This window comes from Podarcis erhardii (genome assembly GCF_964252035.2).
Source record: "Podarcis erhardii genome assembly, chromosome: 2".
In the NCBI taxonomy this organism is placed as follows: domain Eukaryota; kingdom Metazoa; phylum Chordata; class Lepidosauria; order Squamata; family Lacertidae; genus Podarcis; species Podarcis erhardii.
In genome coordinates this window covers 58,783,992-58,806,506 of record NC_138498.1, presented here as the reverse complement: position 1 = coordinate 58,806,506, position 22,515 = coordinate 58,783,992, and the positions used below count along the sequence as shown (strand labels likewise).

The following is a 22,515-nucleotide window of genomic DNA, read 5'->3' as shown; positions in this document are numbered from 1 at the left end:
TCACTGGTGGTTGGGCAACAGCAGCTAGCATTCATCCTTTGGGTGATGATGAATGCTGGTAATTTTTTGTGGTCTCAGGATGTTTATCATTACAAGAAGATGGCAGAGGGAAACATTGCTTTCTTTTCGTTTACAGAACAAGCTTTGCCGCTGCTTCAAGTAGTGACAGGGTTGCAAGGAGCACATCTTCCCATTCTGGAGCCCTATATAATGGATCTGGCAAATGGGGTGAATCCTTACCTCCCGCAACCCCACAGATCAAGTTTAAGAGGTGGGGAGAGCCAGCCACCCATCCATCATATGACATTACAATTGCATCAGGTGAATTATTTTTGAAAAGTGCTCTGCATGTAAACTCTGCACTGTGCAGCAAGCTATGCAAGCCGTGGCCACCAGCTGATCACCAGGGTTTTCATGCACAGTGCTATGCAAGCTCCAATGCCCAGCCGCACTGTGCCATAGTATAAAATGCCCCATAGGGAACATTGCTATATCATGATGGAAAAAGATGGCTACCCCAAACAGCCCTGGCAAGGTGTGTGTGTGCATGTGGACATGCACCTTTGTAAACTTCCCTGAGGTAGCTTGCTCAGCTGCCTAATCCTATCAAGTAGTAAGGCTTTTCTTTTCTTTTCTATCACATATCAGCTGCCAATGTTTGGTAGAATGTGTGGTAAACTGATAATCTAGAATTCAGTGTTTGTGGCAACCTCCTGCTGCTTTTTACAGCATGTTTGTATCATGCCATTATGCTAGTTCAGTACATCACCACTCTTGGCAGATTTTTACCATTTCTTTAGAGGAAACAGTCAAACATCTGCTCTTCTTTAACAAGTGTGTGTGTGTGATTCTGTGATGTGTGTGTATGTATTAAGCTTGGGTACCAGAAGACACATAAAACATCATTGACTTAAAAGACTGCAATTCCACGGTTCTCTTCCTTTTTGAGGAAGTCATTGAAGAAGGAAGCCAATGTTAACTTTTTCGGCTAATTATCCATCAAGAGTTTTAATATCTGTGTTTGGGAAAATTTCAAGGTCACAGTCTGGACCACCACCCAGACACTTACAGCAGGAACTTTAGGGATTTTAAGATTTCATGTTCCAAATCAAACTGCTTGGCTTACCAAAAGTTTATCTCATAGATATATAAAGAAATTCTGAACTCAGGACCAGGACACCAGAAAGGGGGGTGGGGTGGATACATTTTAAATTTTGTTCTGATTGTTCTACATGTTTGCTTACTCTGTTGCCTGCAAGATCCTAGCTGCCATATTTTTACTGCCATCCACCATGACACCTCATGGCCCAATTGTTTGTGAAGCAGCTCACTCACTGCTGGACTTCTTTCCAGTGTTCTGAAGGTTTCAACTTACATAGCCAGCCATTTTCAACAATTTGCCACTCATACCTATTTTAGATGAAAAGGAGCCAGGAAATTCCTGAACAGGATGCTTTAGCACCCTAATAAAACTATGTTCACACCTATTTCCCATCTCCCATTTTGTGTTTATACCCCCTGCCATTTTTCACCCGTTCCTTTTTTGCACACTTATAGCTCAGTTACAGAACTTGAGTAAAATAATTTGAAGAAAGGGAGTAAGAGTCACAGTGAGAAGACTTGCAGCAGGGTGGGACACTTAGTATGGAAAGGCTCCATCCTCTTGGCAGATATGGGAGACCGATATAACTTTATGAACATATGTGCTAACCTACTCCAGCCTTTTCCTTGATAAATTAAATTCGGAGCTTATTCAAAGTAGTTCTTCTTTCAAGTAGACACTTTGACTTCTGTTTCAAGCCAGCAACCTTGCAGAAATCAATGCATTTTGAGGTCAGTTCAGTTGTTATGCAGAGTACTGCAGGAAATTTGAGATCCTAGCTCTGCTGGATTCTGACCTCCCTCAACCCCCAGGGGGCATTTTGACAGATGGGTGGGATCATTCACCTGTCAAGCACCTGACATCACCCTTGCTGTCAAGTGAAGTGTGTTCATTTGCTTGCACCGTTTGAATCAAACTGCATGGGCAGGTTTGCAGGAGCTTCTGACCACCTCATTGGCAGCAGGTGCAAATCCACTTTCTGAAGGGAGCCATACCTTTACCTGCTCTGCCCACCTGATGGTATGTATGACATCAAACGTAGGGCAGGTGGATGGGATTGAGAGAAAATAGCTTCATTGAGTCTGTGGCCCACAAGGTCCTCACCACTGTGCTATGGCAAATGCCCATGCAAGCGAAGGGCCTTGTCACCATGCCATGCCATTCTTCCACCTTTGCTTTGTAACATTTGTGCAAATGTAAAGTGGCTTGATATTAGCAAAGTATGTATGCCCCTCCCTCAGATAGCTGACTGTTGGTTTGCAAGAGGGACGAGACACAACTTGATGATAGCACATCACATTCTATGCCTTGCATAACATCTAGCCAAGCGCTGATCATCTGTAAAATGAGAATTATAACATTGGCACAGGGATCTGTGCCAATAAATCTTTCTGGGCTGTGATTGATGAAGGAATGCATGTGCCTTCAGACTAACATCCAGTAGTAAAGTCCAGGGCTGGTTGAAGACACATCAAAGAAGCATTTCAGTTAAACGCATTGCAAACTTTGTATGAGAAATCAGGTTGGCAAAAACGGAACTCCACAGCGCCATCTGGTGTCACAGTGTTATAATGCATATACAACGCATATAAAGCGTTTTTTCTTTGCCAATGTAGCTGAGTCTCAGATTTCAGGTTTTCCGGATCATGATGAACCCCGAATCCAGGTTTCACGAAGGTTTTTATCCCCAACGTGGCCAGGAGAGGGACCACAAGTTGCATCCTCATCTGGCAACCTTCCCTGGAGCAATGGGTTCCTTCTCAGCACCAGGCAGAGAACATGTTCTCCTCACTCTCATGCAGGAATCACCAACATCCTGAAAGGCAGCGCATGACCCCTTCCTTTCATTGCTGACAACACTTCTCTTTATAGACTAAGTTTGCTCCAAAGGACCATGATGGCAGGGAAAAATACTTTGAGTTTCTTTTTTAATTGTCGATTTCCTTTGCTTAAGTAATGCTAACGCTGTAGTTCTAATGAAACTATGAATTAAGAGGTCATAAATCTAAAGATACTGTGACTGCCACAATGTGGGATGCGGAACAAATAAGCCCTATGGGGTTTATTATATTACACCTTGCTTTGCACAGATGGTATCTATGCTACTTTAAATTATATTGTATTGCTTTCCTTTCAGTCATGACAAAGCATAAGTTGTGAACAAGAATACTGAGAATCCAACCTGAGGGGAAATGAGGAAGAAGGCTGAGCTGAGAGCTTGGAAGTCCCTGAATTCTCAATTCAGCAGTAAATTTACAAGGTGGGCCTTGAAAGGACACTACACTCTCTCCCAGCCCCCTACAAAGCTGGCAATAATGGGGAGTAAAATTAATACTGGTCTTTCTTGCAGGGCTGATTTCAGTCTTACTGAGATATTGTATCTGAAGCACTCTGAACATGGAAATGTGCTGTGTAAAAGCAAATTTTGATGATCTCCATGCACTGCTTGCCAATCAGTCAATATTTAAAAACTGATAAGTGTTCAAGCCTTATTTTAAATTTCAATAATAAACAAAATGCTTCTAATGAAAAATAAAAAGCCTGTTTCTGGGCTCTAACAGCTTGATTGTATGTAACACACTCCAAACACTTCAGAGTTATCCAGAACCAAGTAGAAATAAGGGAGATTAAACTGGTCCATTGGGGGCCCCTCCAATTTCTAGTGGACCACTTGGCGTTAGGAGTCTTGCGAAGAAAGGATTAGGTGTGCTTTGGTCTCAACCAGTGCATCAGGCACTTCTAATGCCATAGAGTATATAGAGGAGCACTAAGAACAGATGAGGTATATGCCAGTAGACTATGCAAAGTGTCAGCCCCCCCCCCCCCCGTTCTAGAAGAATGTCAGCCTTCAGCCAGTTATCTGCATGTCATTTTCCTGTAGCTGTCACCCCATTGGAAATCAATGCCCTTTGCCTTAAATAATGCATTTGACATACAACCCGGCAATAATACAGACCGATCTAATGGGAGAGTGTATCCATTAGCCTTTTAGACAGACCAATTTCCTTCAAAACGAGTAGCTTGCAGTAAGGTTGTTCACATAGCTTATTTTAAGGCCTAAATCTGCCCAAATCCAGGTGCTCAAGGCCTAAAAACTTGAGATCTGTGCACAAGAAAAAAAATTGTTCAGGAGTTGTTGACACTTTCATAATTGATTGCATTCTGCAAGCTGTTTCTATACATGTGCACCTGTTAAAGTCACAAAACAGGGGGGTGTTGCGTGGTGGCCATCGTATTAGGAGGTGTGCAGCAGCAGGGGTTTGGGTTCTCTGTGTTTATTTTGGGCTTTCAGAGGGCTCCTGTGGGCTGCCACACAAGAGCATGGATGTTCTGAAATTCTGACACCAGCAGCAGGAGGAGCTGAGGCAGGCAGACAATGCAATTAATCATAGTAGATAGCAGAAGGTGCTAGGCTTCCTACACCCCCTAGTGGACGGCTATGGAATGGTCAAGGTACTTGGCACAGTAAGCTTCTGCAAAAAGTGGGTGTTTCTTCTTTTAAAGCAACTTATACCATCATCACCACCACTACTACTACTAATAAATAATTGTCCACCCTTCACCCTAAGGTCTCAAGCAGCTTAAATCATTAAAAACAATTTAAAACAACCTACATAGCCAGAATGTGAGCTGTACCATTACAGCCAGGCTAAGCATCATTTCTGTTCAGAAACGTAAAACAGCACCATATGGAATATTGCAATGCTTTAATATGCTCTAGAATCATTACCTGGTGGGCTACTACGATGAGACACAGACTGTTAATGATGCCAAAACAACAAAACAAAACCCCAGAATGTATAATTATGTCTTCAGCAGAATACTTACCTGTTTTTGGTATGAGTTGCAAATGATTTTTTTTGTTGTTTAGTCATTTAGTTGTGTCCAACTCATCGTGACCCCATGGACTAGAGCACGCCAGGCACTCCTGTCTTCCACTGCCTCCCGCAGTTTGGTTAGACTCATGTTGGTAGCTTCGAGAACACTGTCCAACCATCTCGTCCTCTGTCGTCCCCTTCTCCTTGTGCCCTCCATCTTTCCCAGCATCAGGGTCTCTTCCAGGGAGTCTTCTCTTCTCATGAGGTGGCCAAAGTATTGGAGTCTCAACTTCAGGATCTGTCCTTCCAGTGAGCACTCAGGGCTGATTTCCTTCAGAATGGATAGGTTTGATCTTCTTGCAGTCCATGGGACTCTCAAGAGTCTCCTCCAGCACCATAATTCAAAAGCATCAATTCTTTGGAGATTAGTCTTCTTTATGGTCCAGCTCTCACTTCCATACATCACTGATACTGAATATTAAAACAGTTTTCTTTCACATTGCCATCATTCCTGTGCTCAGGCACACGGTCCAGAATCTGTTCCTCTGTTCCCTGACGACATTAATTTTTCTCCTATATCTTTTCAATTTTTTCATGAGTTGGTTCTTCAGTAATTTCTGCCAATACATTTTATGTTTCTTCCACCTAACAAAGCTTACACCCTACTGAAATCAAATTGAAAGTTAGGTTTTCACTGAAGAAGAAAAGGCAAGATATGGAGTGCAATATGAGGACCGATTCCTTAGCGATACTATATACAATTCTCTGTCTCAGGCAAAAAAGAACAGAAGTGCTCTGAAACTTGCAATTTGTCTGGCAGGAGGGCAAATTGTTTGTTTGCTTGCTAGTTTTGGAAAGGTCCTTATGAATAGATGCCACCCAGGACAGAAAGCATAACTAAGCAGCCAGAGAAAGGGAGCAAATATTAATTATGCTGAACTACAGCCAGTAATGGTCCCTACTGGTGAAATGCTGCATTTTTATGACCTGGTATAATTTGTAGCATGAAGCTACCCAGTCAGGCTTTGGAGAAGAAGTCATTAGCCTTTCAGAAGCTGCAAGAGTGACATCATGTGAGCGATGCATGTCTTAGCCTTCAGATGACAATATACCCAGTCTTCTGCTCTTGCTCTTTCTGGGGTCACTCCATGTTGCTAATGCAGGCTTCCTCAACCTCGGCCCTCCAGATGTTTTTGGCTTACAACTCCCATGATCCCTAGCTAGCAGGACCAGTGTTCAGGGTTGGTGGGAATGGTAGTCCCAAAACATCTGGAGGGCTGAGGTTGAGGAAGCCTGTGCTATTGGCACTGAGTCATGCTTGCATTTCATTCTGGAACTCAAAATGTGATGGTTCAATGTTAAATCCTTCACCAAAGTCAGAGACTATGGCATCCTAATTTTGCTAGGATTAGAATCAGAGTTGTGCAAACCAGTCCTTTGTATTCTTCAGCCAATTCTAAAATGGCACAGTTTGCTCTTCCTTGCCACTACTTGTGGAATGCTATAATTGGATTGATTATAGGCTGCCTTTTTTCTGTGAAATGGGGCAGACTTTTGGGGATATTGGAGCAGAAAAGACCCAGAGCATTACCGAATGTTACATTCCAGCTATGCATTCTAGGAATTCTACAGGACCCAAAAGAACAAAAATATATTGGATAGAATGTTACAGTTCTAGCAATAGAGCTGCCATAATTTGCTATCAGTGAGGGGGGTGGCCAGGATAGAGAGAGACTTTCACCCACCCTGCATGTCCCCAGGAACCATTTATATGGCCATGGATTCACGAGCCGACCAATGGCTCTAACTGGAGCAGCATCCTTCAAACTGGGAATTCCCTAGGTTCATACATCAGTGGACCATGGGGGTTTCTAGCTCCCCACCTTGAATGAAGGTTGAAGTCAACCTTCTCCATTTGCAGGGACTGTCCTGTTTGTGCAGAAACACGTCCCTTTCATATAATCATAACTTGCTTCTAAGTTAAGGGTTTAGGATCAGGAGATGGAAGTGGAAATCAAATGTTACAGATGCACAGCAGATTCCGCCCCTTCTGTTTGCATACAACTGGGTGAATGGGAGGCAGTATAAGAAGAAAAGGTACCAAATTCTTATGGGGGGGGGGTGTCTGTGGATCTTTCCATAATATGGGCCCTGCACTGCAGGGGGATTAACAGAAAGCTTGTACGAGTACTAGGTATATGGCTGGAGGATTAAGTTACATTTAAAAAGGCACCTAAATATTCAGGGGTGGTGTGCCTTCATTGTCTATTCACCAGACAATGTAGGCCCTGGAAATGGTCCTTAATGTCTTCCCTATACCATATTATATTGAGACATGCAGTGTATTTAAAGTCTTAAAAGAAGACCCCCTCCCCCACTCAGAAAAGCTCCACACCCTTCTCCCATAACAAATAAGAAAACCTTTACTTGGTGGTTTTTAATGAAAATGCCATTTCGTCGTTCTAATAGCCAACAGCTGGGGAAATGAATGCTTTTCTCCTTCATCATCTAAAAACTTATTTGGAAGACTATTGGTTTGTGGCTCTACTGGGTAACTTTGCTGATGATCTGATTTTAAAAGTCATTTAATTTCTTCTAAGACCACAGTGGTTACCATAGAAATACATTTGCTGCAAAACAAGGAATAATTAGTATACATTTGTTTCTTCATATCCCTTAATTTCTTCCATTCAGGGTTTTAAGCATATAATTAAAGGGATTATTTGGCTTTTTGATCCCCCCCCCAATTCGTTTAAAGACCATACTCTTGTGTCGGCAGCGCCTAAGTCACATTGAGTAATCAGTCCAATCTGTTTGTCTACATGGATAAAAACGTCATGTTTTCCACTGAAAACTCAGAAATGTAAGTAGCAATGAATTTTAGGATTTTTGTTTGTGTGTAAACAAGTAAAGCAACTGATTTACACAGGTAATGCTATAACCCATTGTTGTTGGAGAAGGTACTCCTAAAGAATGCTTCATGAGTGCGAAGCTCTCCTGTATATGCAGCTTTCTCTATTTGTGGAATGGCTGCTTCAAAGGCGGGGGAGGTCGTTGGCAGCAAGAAACTGATGCATGAAGCAGCATACATGGGAGGAGGTGGGGAGGATGTGAGGGACAACTGGATCAGCCCCAAGGTGTATTTGCCAATCAGATGTGTGTGGAAAACATTTCTCACTGGATCTCTCAGCAGAGACAGAAAGAACATATGGTGAAAATGGACAATCGCGTTTTAGTTGACTCAACATGTTCTGTTGTGGTGAAGTCTATTTAAACAACCCAACTTTGCAGATAGAAAATGAAGGCTGCAATCCTCTGTGTGCTTGCCCAGAGTAAGGCCCATTGAACTTAGAGGAACTTAAACATGCATTGGATTGCATCATGCATCCATCCTACACCCAGAACCTATTATTTGCACATTTTTTCCTAATTTATTTCAGTTGCAAAATATTTTTGTTTTCTTGGCGTGTTTATCCAACAGGGAATTTAGCGGTGGAAGAAAATGAATGAATGCGGCAATATAGCAGAAGGAGGGGTGAAAACAGCGTAGAAGGATTACAAATAGGCAGATGGAGGTAAGCCTTCTTCCAGCTGAACTTGCTCCAGCTGACCTGTTAAGGCGCCTTTTGAAGATGTTAGTGGGATGTTTTCAAGCATTTATTTAATAGTAGAGAAGATTTGATTTAATACTTGTACAGTATTCCTCATTTCGAACAACAAATGTTGAGCACAAAGCAACTCACAATAACATTAACAAAGCAACACACATTGCAAGCACTATACAGTGGTACCTTGGGTTAAGAACTTAATTCGTTCTGGAGGTCTGTTCTTAACCTGAAACTGTTCTTAACCTGAAGCACCACTTTAGCTAATGGGGCCTCCCACTGCTGCTGCGCCGCGGCTGCACGATTTCTGTTCTCATCCTGAAGCAAAGTTCTTAACCTGAAGCACTATTTCTGGGTTAGCAGAGTCTGTAACCAGCAGCAACAAATTCACCAAAACAATGAATACAATTCAATAAAGTCATTATAATTCAAAATATGAAAATGAAAGATTGAGAAAAAATTGGGAAGGGGAAAGAGAAAGAAAACATGCAGAGTGTTTCAGATAGGCCAGGCCTTCCCAAGAAAAGCTGCCATGGACCTTTGAAAGCTCATTGAGTACAGCATGGGACTAAATCTCAGAGTTGTGGGTTTGAGCCCCATGCTGGGCAAAAGATTCCTGCAGTGCAGGGGGTTGGACTAAATGACCCTCATCGTCACTTAGAATTCTATGATTCTTTTCCACATCAATATCTCTCATTTCTTTATTTCCTAGAGAAACAGGAATGGAGTTGGACTCAATGGCCCTTGTGGTCTCTTCCAACTCTATGATTCTATGAGTCATTCAGAGAGAGAGAGAGAGAGAGAGAGAGAGAAAGAAAGAAAGAAAGAAAGAAAGAAAGAAAGAAAGAAAGAAAGAAAGACAAGGAGCAGAAACAGCTACTATGTCCATGGCTTAAGTGGACTAGGGTTTATTTAGTGCTTATTTAATGTTATTATTTGTATTGCACCTTTCTCCCATCCTGGAAAGTCATCTGCAACCAAAAGCTGCTTCAGCAAGATGGTGGAACTGCAAAAACAGAATCTGATTTCAGTACCAGGATTTAGGACACAGAGTAAGATTAGACAGAGCCTTTTGAGGTAGGTGTCTTTGCCTCACCACTAAGAAACTCACAGAGGCAGGCTCACTTGTTGGCAGAAGCTTCAAGAGATGCGTTTACCAACACGAGACTGTTCGCTGACAATACATGACAATACGTCACAGACAGAACTTTTGTGCCACATGAAACACAAAGGTGAATTTCATACGTTCATCAACCCTGTGTGATGGTGGTACAGGTGAATATGCCTCTCTACACACCTGAGCGAATGTGTTGATGGCACTTGGGGCATACATGTGCATACAGACATAGTTCTCACATCATTCTTGGCTTCATGTGCACAGGGTATGGGTACGCAGTCCTACTCTTCCCTCATACATACTTGAACCATAGTTGGGCAAGAGTGTGAACCAGCCCCTATTGATTTTCTCAAGACTACCTATCAAATTCATTGTTGGGATAGGAACCTCGAACATCAGCTCCAGAGTTCTGTTGCCTCCTGGAAATACACAGATTCTCTTTGCTGCTGCCACACACATCTAAATATATTTGTAAAGAAAAATGGTATCTTGTACATATTTATTTTTGTGACTGTCAGTCCTGTACAGGATGTGTATTTAGGGTATCGTATGTGAAGTTTTTGCCTAGAAATGTATTGCCCAGTATTTGACGGTTGAATGTAACTCAGAGGTTCCGTTCTGCGATGGGCTAGCAGCCTTGCTGAGATATATATTTAGGAGGCTTTATATAGCACACTACTTATGCTAATGCACAGAAGATAAAACGACTTGTAAACCACTAAGTACAAGCAATAAAAGACAGTGACCACTGAGCATTTCATTGCTGAAAATAGATGAGCACAGTGTTGCATTTCAAATGTTGTGCAGACTGAATATAACTACAAATGCTAACAGATACTTTAAATATATAAAGGAAACTGACAGATAATTATTTAAGATATGACTTTTGAGGAAAAAGTGTTCCCATTGGATTTATTAACTGCAGCTTACAAAATCCAGTTGCACCATTTATTTTCCAGGCATTTATTATTATTATTATTATTATTATTATTATTATTATTATTATTATTATTCCACCTTTTCACCTGACATGGGGATTAGTTTAGATTCTAAACTATGGGGTTACTCACACATTGCACTGAAAACAGATATAAGCTATCTCCACACATGTACAAGTGTTTGTGTGTGAAAGAATGCACATTTGTTCATTTGTACAGCTCAAGTGTTGTACACACATTGAATATTTCATTTGCATTACTGTATGAGTGTACAGCTCAAATATTTGTGTATTCTAATACACAAATTGTATAATCTTTGAAAGTAATGAGCGAACATCCCTTAGGAAAGTAAAGGTCAAAGTACATCAAAATGATTCCTAAGACTGGAATTCATTTTACACATACAACTTGCTGCTACTATAGGCATGGCAGCAGCAACAGGACAGGAAATAAAGTTCCTCCCAGGCACACAGCAGAAAACATTTGGCACTTTTCAGACAGAGTGCAGAGAGCATATCAAACCAAACATACATAGGCACCATGCAGCATCAAACACATGTTGGACAGATAGAAACAAACATTCTAGATTAAGCACAGTCATGGGGGAAAACCACAACTGTACACATAGCATGGGCAAGCATATTACGTACAGCACAGCAGAACACATAGCACACACTATCAGCACAAACAGTTGCATATACGACCACACCAATATTAGAACATTAGATAAAGAACAGGATGCTGTGCCATTCCCACACAAACATTCAGTCCTGTGACTTGACTGGCAGGGCTCATGCCTTGCAGCACGGGCACAGTGCATTTCGTTTACGTCTTGGTGATTTCATTCTAACCTGCTGATCTGGGAGAAGGTGGCAAGGCTTCCAGCCTTATCACTTGTGTTTAAAAAAAGTAATTGCTGCCTGTTCATGACATTTACAAGGCTACTCCTCCCCCTAATCTGAGTGACACATCTAATATAAGTCCTCTTGACACAGTCGGTGCATGCTTTGACTGAATTAACGGAGGGGCGCTCCTGAAACATGTCCTGTGGAAGATACGCATAGGCTCTTCCATATGATTAGGACTGCTGGTCACCCAGGGCTCCTCATACAGCTGTAATGCATGTAGAATCCCTTCCACACCTTCTAGTGAAGATACGGAGGTGTGATTCTGCTCACCCTTCCATGCATTCAATCAATACACGTAAGGAGTGCATGAACTTGTCTCCATCACTTTGTTTATAGCTTTCCCACCACTCACACTTCAGCTTCCAACCAATGGCAAGAAATAACGATTACAGATACACATGGTTATGATCATTTTTATTCAGCTGAATTGCTAAATTGCTGAATTGCTAAACCACTTGTCTGTCCAGTTGCCTTACAGTTATGACCTGTTTGACTCATCTGTTTCCCATTGTGGCCAACAGTTGGCCAGTCCTTCTGTATGTATTTTCTCAGATGCTGTGCAGATGCAATGGTGTTAGTATGAGTGCAAGAAGATAGATTTCATCCAGCTTTTCAGGTGCAATTGCTTAGCAGGCATCACTGTAAGGTACAGTACACATTCCTGAGTGTTCATGAATTAACAGAATCCTTGATATTCAACAACAGGTCTTTGTTTTTTTTAAAAAACAAAACAAAACCAATGACTGAGATAAAAAGGCTGAATCTGAGCATTGTGTTCCATTCATAGTTAATTATTATATGCTTCAAGAAGCACATTCACTATTGCATGAATGAGCAAGTTAGTCAATGGAATTCTGCTCTCTGATACCAACAGTGTAGCTTCATGCCAAGACTTTTTATCCATTCATTATTTCTGATAGTTATCATCTGCAAAATTATTTTCCTGCTAAATCTGAGCCAGATAGAAGGAAACTTCAGCTAGATGCTCATTTCTGTGAAGTAACTGAACAAATAAATTAAAGCAGACAGAGTTCACTTTTAACATTTAACCCCACATGCTGGTTTGAATGTAAACAACTAAAGAGTGGAGACATATAAGACTGCGCACAAAATCTTTTCAGAAAGCGTCAAGTGAGTAATTGCTTGGCTGAAAGTAAGGAGCAATTTAGCTTTTCTGGACTTCAGCTAGAAGAGATTTAGTGTTGGAAAGCGGATGTAAAATTCCATGGTGATTTGACACAGAGCTGTGATTTCATGAAGCACTTTAAAGTTTACCAGCCATATAATAGGCTGCTAGGATAAGGTCAATATTAAAATTACTAAAAAATGCAATGCGATTGAGAGCATTGGGGACAGGCACCACTGGGAGTGCTGTGTGCGCATCAAGTTCCACGAATGGCCTTGAGAACAAACTTGAACAAAGTGCTTTTCCAATATGGACTTTTAAAAGAGAGGAATTAACCAGACCCCCCCCCCCACGATGATAATAAATTCATTATTGAAACGGAGAAGGACATTGCAAGTCCCTGCCTATCAAAGGAGAGGCTGCTAATTAATTCAATTCTGTAACACAGATTTCCGTTGAGCAATCAAGTGGCGTGTCCTTTCACACATTTAGCTCCTAAGGCTCGAGCTATGCCTGGCTTTGATCATGTATCATTTACTAGAACTGTTCCAAAACATTAATGAATGTCTGCCTCACAGATGTGCAGCTCAAAACTGTGTGCATGTTTACTCAAAATTAAGAGTGTAGAATCATAGAAGGGATCTCCAGGGTCGTCTAATCCAACCCCCTACAACTGTGATCATTGGAACTTACTGATGTTCTAGGTAACCAGGCAAGGATTGCAGCTTTGATTTATATGGATCACGTAAATTCACAACAGAGTTTGCCCCAGGCCTGTCTTACCCATAGAGGCTAGTGGCGCAGGGTGCCACGGCGCCATGTTCTGGGGGGCACCAGGTGAGAGTCCAGGGAACACCGAACGAGTGCGCTGAGTGAGCGAGGGTGCGTGCACCACTCCTGCTGAGTGTCGGCTCGGTTTTTTTCCCTTTTAGCATGCAGGCGCCAAATTCTGAGGAGCCCCAGAAGGCTAAAAGGGAAAAAACCAAGCTGACACTTGGCAGGAGCGGCGCACACGTCCTCGCTCGCTCAGCACAGGCCCACTCGCTTGGTGTGCTGCCTTGCCATGGCTACCGCGGCACGAAGCAGCCAGCTGAGTTGGGAGGCACCACGTCCAGCCTCTGCCTCTTCCCTACCAGAGGAGCCGCCCTCCAGCCGCTGCCCACTTCCTCCAGCCCTAAAATAAGATTGAAAACTCTGGGAAGCTGGAGGGATCTTTGCAACAAGGTGGCAAATATGCTTAAGATGGCTCTGGTTTGCCTTGTGGGTTCTGGATGGTTGTGCATCTTCACATTTCACTGTTTTTGTAGTGTGTCAAGTGTTGATCTTGAACTGAGGAGATTTGGGTTCAAATCTCCAGACAGACATGTAGCTCACAGGGTGGCATCAGCTCAGTCAGTACATTTCAGTCTCACCTACCTCACAGGCATTGTGGGATGATAAAACGGAGCAGCGTTGTGTATGCCGCCCTGAACTACTCGGAAGAATGGAGCAATAGAGATCTATAATAAACAAGCAGTGACTCACATAAATAACAACCTTAGGTTTATATTAAAATAATATGCACATGGGGAAAAAATCACTTTGTTCTTCTCTCTTCCCAGTGCAGTGATAATGCTGCCTAGAACCTGTAAGATTTAACATGGGGCCCCGTATATCACAGATAAGTGTTCAGGGCAAAGTCTGGGATTTGATTAAAGCAACTTTCGTTGAAACAAAGATGTAGAGTGAGGCCCACCAGGATCTATCATGGCTGCCAAGCCAAGCCCAATTTGTAGAGATAATTCAACCCATAAGTAATATCTGGATTGGATTTCCTCCAGATCTAGTAAACTAGAAAATGTGGAGTGGACCTAAGGCATCTGCTTGATGGCCTTGAGAACAGGACACTGGACTAGATGGGCCTTTGACCTGATCCAGCAGGGCTCTTCTCATGTTCTTAGGGATTTCTAAACATTATGGTACCATTGACCCCGGAAAAATTACATTTATAGGCTGGAAGGGAGGAGCAACCTATATGTGACATATGTGATCACCAATTGCACAGTCAGGCATAATTTATCAAAGGTTGCTATGACTATAATTCTTTTTTTAAAATAGTTTTTATTGGTTTTTCGATATATACATCCTTTATGAAATATCTCTCTAACCAGTTTCCATTTTTCCTGCCCTCCCCTCCCCTGGACTTCCCTCATACTTCCACTTTGTTTTACTTTCAATTTATTCATCCTGCATATTATTTCCCCAATTCCTAATACATTTACATCTATTTTTTAGTATTATATATATTTGGGAACAGTGGCGTAGCGTGGGTTGTCAGCACCCGGGGCAAGGCAAGTAATTTGACCCCCTAACCCGTGGATTTGCGCCCCCTAACCCTAACCCCCAGATGTTGGGCCCGGTGCGGCCGGCCCCCCCTGCACCCCCCACACTACGCCACTGTTTGGGAATGTTTACTCAAACCCTGGCAATGAGTCCAACTCTTCATGTTGTCTCTTCATATATATTATAAATGGTTCCCATTTTCTTTTAAAGTCTTTGTTGTCCCTTTCATGTAATTTATCTGTTAATTTTGCTAATTCTACATATTCCATGAGTTTCTCTTGCCATTGTTCTTTTGCTGGGGTTTCTTCTGTCTTCCAAGCTTGTGCTAGTAGAATTCTTTTTTTTTTTTTAATAATAATTTTTATTAATTTTCCAATTTTAAAATAGAACAACAACAACATACAAACATCAACAAAAACAAACAAACACACAAAATATCATTTCTTAACCTCATTTTCATAACCCTCGTTTCTCGGACTTCCCCATACCTCACCCTTTTTGCATCCTTGTTTTACAATTTTTCAACAACCCTTTTTACCAATTAAATTAAAACTTATTATCTTTCTCAATTTCACCTTAAATCATCAAACAGTTTTAGCTGTAATTCTGCATCTTCCTTCCCCTTGACATTTTAGCACTCCTCAATTTTATAACAGTCCTTAAGATATACTTTAAACTTCTTCCAATCTTCCTCCACCGTCTCCTTCTCGTGGTCACAGATTCTGCCGGTCATTTCTGCCAGTCCCATAAAATCAATCACTTTCATCTGCCATTCTTCCAGTGTGGGTAGTTCTTGTGTCTTCCAATACTTTGCTAGAAGAATCCTTGCTGCTGTAGTGGCGTACATAAAAAAAGTCTTGTCCTTCCTTAACACCAATTGACCGACCATGCCCAAGAGAAACGCCTCTGGTTTCTTGTGAAAGGTACATTTAAGTACCTTCTTAATTTCATTATAAATCATTTCCCAAAAGGCTTTAATCTTTGGGCAGGTCCACCAAAGGTGAAAGAAGGTACCTTCAGTCTCATTACATTTCCAGCATTTATTATTGGGCAGATGGTAAATCTTCGCAAGCTTGACTGGGGTCATGTACCACCTATAAATCATTTTCATAATATTTTCTCTTAAGGCATTACATGCCGTGAATTTAATACCGGTGGTCCATAACTGTTCCCAGTCAGCAAACATAATGTCATGACCAATGTCCTGTGCCCATTTAATCATGGCTGATTTAACTGTCTCATCTATTGTATTCCACTTCAGCAACAAATTATACATTCTTGATAAATTCTTAGTATTGGGTTCTAACAATTCTGTTTCTAGTTTCGATTTCTCCACCTGGAAGCCAATTTTCCTGTCTTGTTTAAAAGTCTCCATTATTTGATAATAATGGAGCCAGTCTCGTACCTTGGACTTTAATTTCTCAAAACTCTGTAGTTTAAATTCACCACTTTCTTGTTCTAAAATTTCAGAATATTTTGGCCATTTAGATTCTATATTAAGTTTCTTCACCTCCTTAGCCTCCATAGGTGATAACCACCTAGGAGTTTTATTTTCCAACAAATCCTTGTATCGAATCCAAACATTATATAATGCTTTCCTAACAATATGGTTTTTGAAACCCTTGTGAACTTTAACCTTGTCATACCATATATATGCATGCCAACCAAACCTATTGTCAAATCCTTCCAAGTCCAGAATGTCTGCATTCTCAAGAAGTAGCCAATCTTTCAACCAGCAGAAAGCTGCCGATTCATAGTACAGTCTTAAGTCCGGCAGGGCAAACCCCCCTCTTTCTTTTGCATCAGTAAGTATCTTAAATTTTATTCTGGGCTTTTTGCCCTGCCAGATAAATTTAGATATATCTTTCTGCCACTTCTTGAAACAATCTAGTTTATCCACAATTTGTAGTGTCTGAAACAAAAATAACATTCTAGGCAATACATTCATTTTGATCACTGCGATTCGGCCTAACAAGGAAAGCTTCAAATTCGACCATATTTCTAAGTCTTTCTTTACCTCTGTCCAGCATTTGTCATAGTTATCTTTAAATAAGTTCACATTTTTAGATGTCATATTAATCCCCAAATATTTTACTTTCTTTGCCACCATTAACCCAGTTTCATTTTGAAAACTCTCTCTTTCAACATTTGTTAATTTTTTTCCCAAAACTTTAGTTTTTTGTTTGTTCAACTTAAATCCTGCTACCTGACCAAAAACTTGAATTAACTCTAAAACTCTTTTTGTACTAGTGTCTGGCTCTTGTAAAGTCAATACTAAATCATCTGCAAATGCCTTCAATTTATAATGTTTAGCTCCGACCTGAACTCCTTTTACCAGCTGATCCCCCCTAATCATATTCAACAAAACCTCCAGGACTGATATAAAAAGTAATGGGGATATTGGGCACCCCTGCCGTGTCCCTTTTTCTATAGAAAGTTCATCAGTAACCACGTTATTTACAATTAGCTTTGCCTTTTGTTCAGAATATATTGCACCTATACCATTTTCAAACCTTTGGCCTACCCCCATCCCATGGAGATTCTTCTTCATGAAGTTCCAAGAGATATTATCAAAGGCTTTCTCCGCGTCCACAAAAATTAAGACTGCCTTTGTATTAATATTTACAGTTAGCAGTTCCATAATGTCAATTATATTCCTTACATTATCTGATAAGTGTCTTCCTTCCAATCTCTGTCAAATGTGTGGCAGAAGCCATGTTAGGGGAACATGGATTGAATCTGAAAATTGGGTGAGCGAGTAGGGAGCACCCACTACCCCTTACTATCTCTTGGAGTTACCCTGTCACCTTTGTACTCCTCTTAAGGATGTTAATAATCCTGATCCTTTGGAGATAGTTTTGGTTAATAGGTTTTGTTAATATTTCTGTTGTTTTCTGACAAACTTTGTGAAATATATCAAATTTAAAACTAAAAGTGCACATTAGCATTCAGCTGCATTGAGCTCTCATTCATGTTTGCATGTAACCTATGGTAAGGCCATGAAATAATATTAGAAGATCAAACTTTACATACTTGCCTCCTGTTCAAAAGAAGTAATGGGGGCAATGTCATATCCCAGAATTTTTTTATTTTTAGGGAAGGGCAAACCAACCTCCAGTTTAAAATACTTTTCTTCTTCTGCAGATTTCCACCAGTATTTCATAATGGGGAATTCTGAACTTCAGTTGGTACAAATAACAGAAAACTTATTGGATTTTTGTAAAATTGGGGGCATAGTCCCAATTTCGGATTTTTTGAAAAGTTGAGATATAGCTCCCAAACTTGGAGATAGTTTTTCAAAACGGATATTAACTTTAAAATCTTTAGTGTGGGGGTGTTCAATACATGTGAATACATGTGCATGGGTTTTTTTTTAATGTTTGATTATCCCAAAATTGGATAAATTAACAGGATTTTTTTACTTTTAAAACTTTGTCTCCAAAAGAGTAAAACGACTAGTATCTTTAAAGCAATATCTGTGCTGAACTGTCTTGCTGTAGAGTGAAGTTACAATTGACAGATGTTTCCATTCTGTCTTTATCTAGGTACAAATCTGCAAACCCTTTCACCACAGGTACAGTTATACCTAAGATCCCTATCTATATTCCACTACAAGTTTGCTAGCAGGTAACTAAACATAGAAACATTAAAATGGCATGCACCTCCCACTGCTGTATGAAATGTACTGAACAATTTCCATGTAACTTTAGCATACTAAGCGTATTGATCTATCATGCTCTCCTTTATCCAAATAGGTGTGGTGACAGCAGAATTTACAACACCAAACCAATCAAGATGTAAGTCCAGCATTGAACTGAGTCATGTATGAGTCATGCAATAAGGTCCTGTGTATGCTATATCCATCCATTAGTGCACAGCTGATCAGTATGTAGGTCTTCACATGTAGCTACCGCTGCTTGACTGGGGCTGTTGCTCAACACATGCACATCACCTGTTGGTGGGGATAGGGGTTGAGAGACTGAATCTACTAGCTCCCCATTTTCCTTTCAACAGGGGACCTGTAGACCATAATGCAGTCCTTAACATTTCTTGCAAGAATTTCTGAATCTGGACCTTTGTTGTTGTTGTTGTTTAGTCGTTTAGTCATGTCCAACTCTTCATGACCCCATGGACCAGAGCACGCCAGGCACTCCTGTCTTCCACTGCCTCCCACAGTTTGATCAAACTCATGCTGGTAGCTTCGAGAACACTGTCCAACCAACTCATCCTCTGTTGTCCCCTTCTCCTTGTGCCCTCCATCTTTCCCAACATCATGCTAGTCAGAAATCTACAACACTAGAGCTGCTATATTTTGAAGCTGAAGTGGCAGATAATGACAGCGGATCTGTGACAAAAGGAAATTTCAGATAATTTGAATATAGCAAAGATGGGGAACCTGTGGCCCTCGAGAGGTTGTTGGACTACAACTCCCATCATCCCTGAAAACTGGCCATGGTGGTTGAGGGTGATGGGAGAAGGAGTCCAACAACCTCTCGCCGGTCACAGGTTCCTCCATCCTTGGAATAAAGAATGTTTGTTTGAAATGTATACCTTCGGTATTTTTAATCAATAATCTACTGACTTTGAAAGCTGTCAGCATGGCTTTAAAAAATCTCATTTGTTTGGGTTATTGTAAAAAAAAATGAAACCTTTCACAGAAGAATGAGATAAAAAAGTGTGTTCATTTTATGGATGGTTTACTAGTGATTAAACACTGATGAATCAATCGGTTTTAATAAATTATTTTAACACAATGTACAGTTTTGTATCGTCCCCACAGCATACTTGCTTAACATGTGCACTACAGTCCTAAGTATGGTTACTAAAATATATCCCACTGAGGTCAATAGAACTTATCTTCTGGAAACTGCATTAAGGATTGGAGCCTCAACTATACATAAACAACTCTAATTGAGAGCAATCCTATGTATGTCTATATAGAAATTCTATTGTGTTCTCAGGAGTTTAAATGCGAATAGTCAACACTGAACACAGTGGGTCTTACTTCTGAGTAAATTTGCATAGAATTGCTTCTTTAAAATAGCTATTTTAATTTTTTTGTAAAAAAGCGTAAGTCCTAATTAACCTTTTATTCTAGGCAGTGCTTGGAAAATGAGGACTGCTAATATAAGGTGAAATGAGGTTGTATTTTTCTAAGGCGTAATTGTTCACATTGTGAAGCACAAACAACTCCTAATAACCGAGCTCTAGTGCCATACACAAGGCACCTCTGTATGACGAGTCTCGGTGCAAATCAGGGCCAATCTGATGGTGCATAAATATTCAAATCCTCTGTAGAGAATGAGCACACCTGGCTTTATTACAGGGTAACACATTCTAACAAAGAGAAGGTGATCAATATGGATGTCACAGCAAAGCCCTGTGTTCTCCTTTGAATGTGAAGTACAGTTGCTTGCACATCAATAACTTGAGCATCAAAGGAGCAGCACATTTTAATGAGCCATTTCAACAGTTTTGTTTGAAAAGAATTGTTTTAAATTCATTTTAAAGCACCATCACCCATCTCAATCACCCATCTTAGCGTTTATTATGTAGAATGGCATTAAGGTTATATTTACATACAATCACAGGTTTGGGGAACTTGATGGCACTGAATATTGTTGTAATCTGCCATTGAAATGAAGGCTAGAGCAGAGGGCTTTTAAGAACTAGATCACATTGTAAAACTAGTTACAATAAAAGTGTCAAGTCATGGTCAGCAACCACATACCAGCCGGACGAAAGTCAGAACAGGTGCACTTCAATGACAGATCAGGGACACCCTTACATAAACTGTTGTAGAGAATTAAAATAAATGTTACTCAATACAAAGAAAAAACTAATAATATAATTTTAAACAATGCTGTGAGTTTCTTTCATCACCTACTTGGACACTTCCTGCTCTTCAGTCTATATCACTCAGTCAAGAGGTGGCTAGGTTGATTGTGGGGACAAACTACCACAAGCATACAATGCTTTGCTTGCAGGATTTTCACTGGCTGACAATCTGCTACAGGGCCAATTTTAAGGTGTTGGCACTAACATATAAGGCCCTATATTGTTTAGCTTATATACATAGAAGCTAAACAAGATATAGCTTAGGGCCCCACTCTCTTGGGGCCCACCAAAAAATTTAAAGGAAAAAAACCTCTGGATGTACATTTCCAAAATTCTTAATTGTATTTCAGTTCAACAATTACTTTGATAGAATACATATCTTGTTATATGCAAATGGCTTTAGATACCGATTAGGTCCATAAATTACCATATAGCATATATTCAACACAAAAAACAGCGACCATTTGTTGTTGACAAAGGACAGCTGGACATATAAAGGGACCCATTAACTTCGGTAGCTTAGGGCCTAAATCAAACCTAAATCCGGCCCTGCTTTCACCTCAGGTAGTAAAAGACATTGGGCCAGCCCTTATTCTAACATTAGGTAGCAGTGCCAAATAGCACCAGAGATGTTTTTATTTATTTATTTAAGAAAAGTACACCCTCTTTTTCATCGTATGTCTCAAAGTGGTTTACATAGCGGCTTACATAGATTAAAACATTTCACAGCAGAACACTAGTACAACGTTCATGGTGCTGGAGCAATTGGCTAAAATGTTTTAAAATGTTTCAAACAGTTCTAATGTTGGTTCATCTGTTTTGTTTTTGCAGGGGTTGATGTTGGTTAAATGTTTAGTTGGGACTGGCGGTTATTTTAATTTTGGTATTACTGCAAACTGTTTATTTGTTATTATTGTTATTGTTGTTATTATTGGTTTCTATTGATTTGTTGGTTTGTTTGTTGATATTTTGTTGTTTAATGTTTGATGCTTTGTTGTGTTTTTATATATGTTGTAAGCCACCCATAGTGGCTGGGGAAACCCAGCAAGATGGGCGGCATATAAATAAATAAAAATATTATTTTTATTTTATTATTCAAAAGCCTCTTGAAGTAAAGCCATTTTAACCCGTTTCCTGAAACTTTGAGATTGTGCCTGCCTAATTTCGACTGGGCATCGAGGGCTCAGACTTGCTCAAAAAAAAAAAAAGAAGAAAAGTAAACACATGTTTAAACTGCTCTTATAATATTTTTTAAAAAAACAATTCACAAGGAACCTCCTGGACTGGTTTTTTTTTTTTGTCAAAAGTGTTAACCTCTGATTCAGAAAAAATAATATTAAATGAAAATAAACATAAAAGCTTGGTCTCAAAAAAGCATCCCTTTCCGGCCAAACACAGTGAAATACAACGTTTGCTTGGGGGTATCAGGTACATCTACCACATTTTACAGCAAGCGAAGCCTGTAATATAGAACGGTTTTGATCTCCAGTAACCTGTTCACAACTGCACATATGTCATAACGGATCCTGTCTCTCTTCTCGATAAGAATCTCCAAGAGGTTTTTTTTGTTGTTTGTGTTGTGTTGTGTTTTTTTTTTTCTTTTTGACAAAGTACTGCAAGCAATTCAAAGCTGCTTGGCACACAACAAATGTGAGAAACCCATGACCACAGACTGCCTTTAAAGCAAACCCAAGATTTGACATTACTCACATCTTCCGATACCTGTCAGAGTTCAAACAGG

At 40.3% G+C, this 22,515-nt stretch overlaps 1 long non-coding RNA gene across 1 annotated transcript; it reads left to right on the top strand.

Annotated features, from left to right (window-relative positions):
• Positions 1 to 223: 223 nt before the first annotated feature.
• On the top strand, positions 224 to 8,495 carry LOC309335409. The gene is made up of 3 exons (XR_014153482.1): positions 224 to 321; positions 3,240 to 3,362; positions 8,402 to 8,495. It is a non-coding gene; the product is annotated as an uncharacterized lncRNA (long non-coding RNA).
• The last annotated feature ends 14,020 nt before the right edge of the window (positions 8,496 to 22,515 follow it).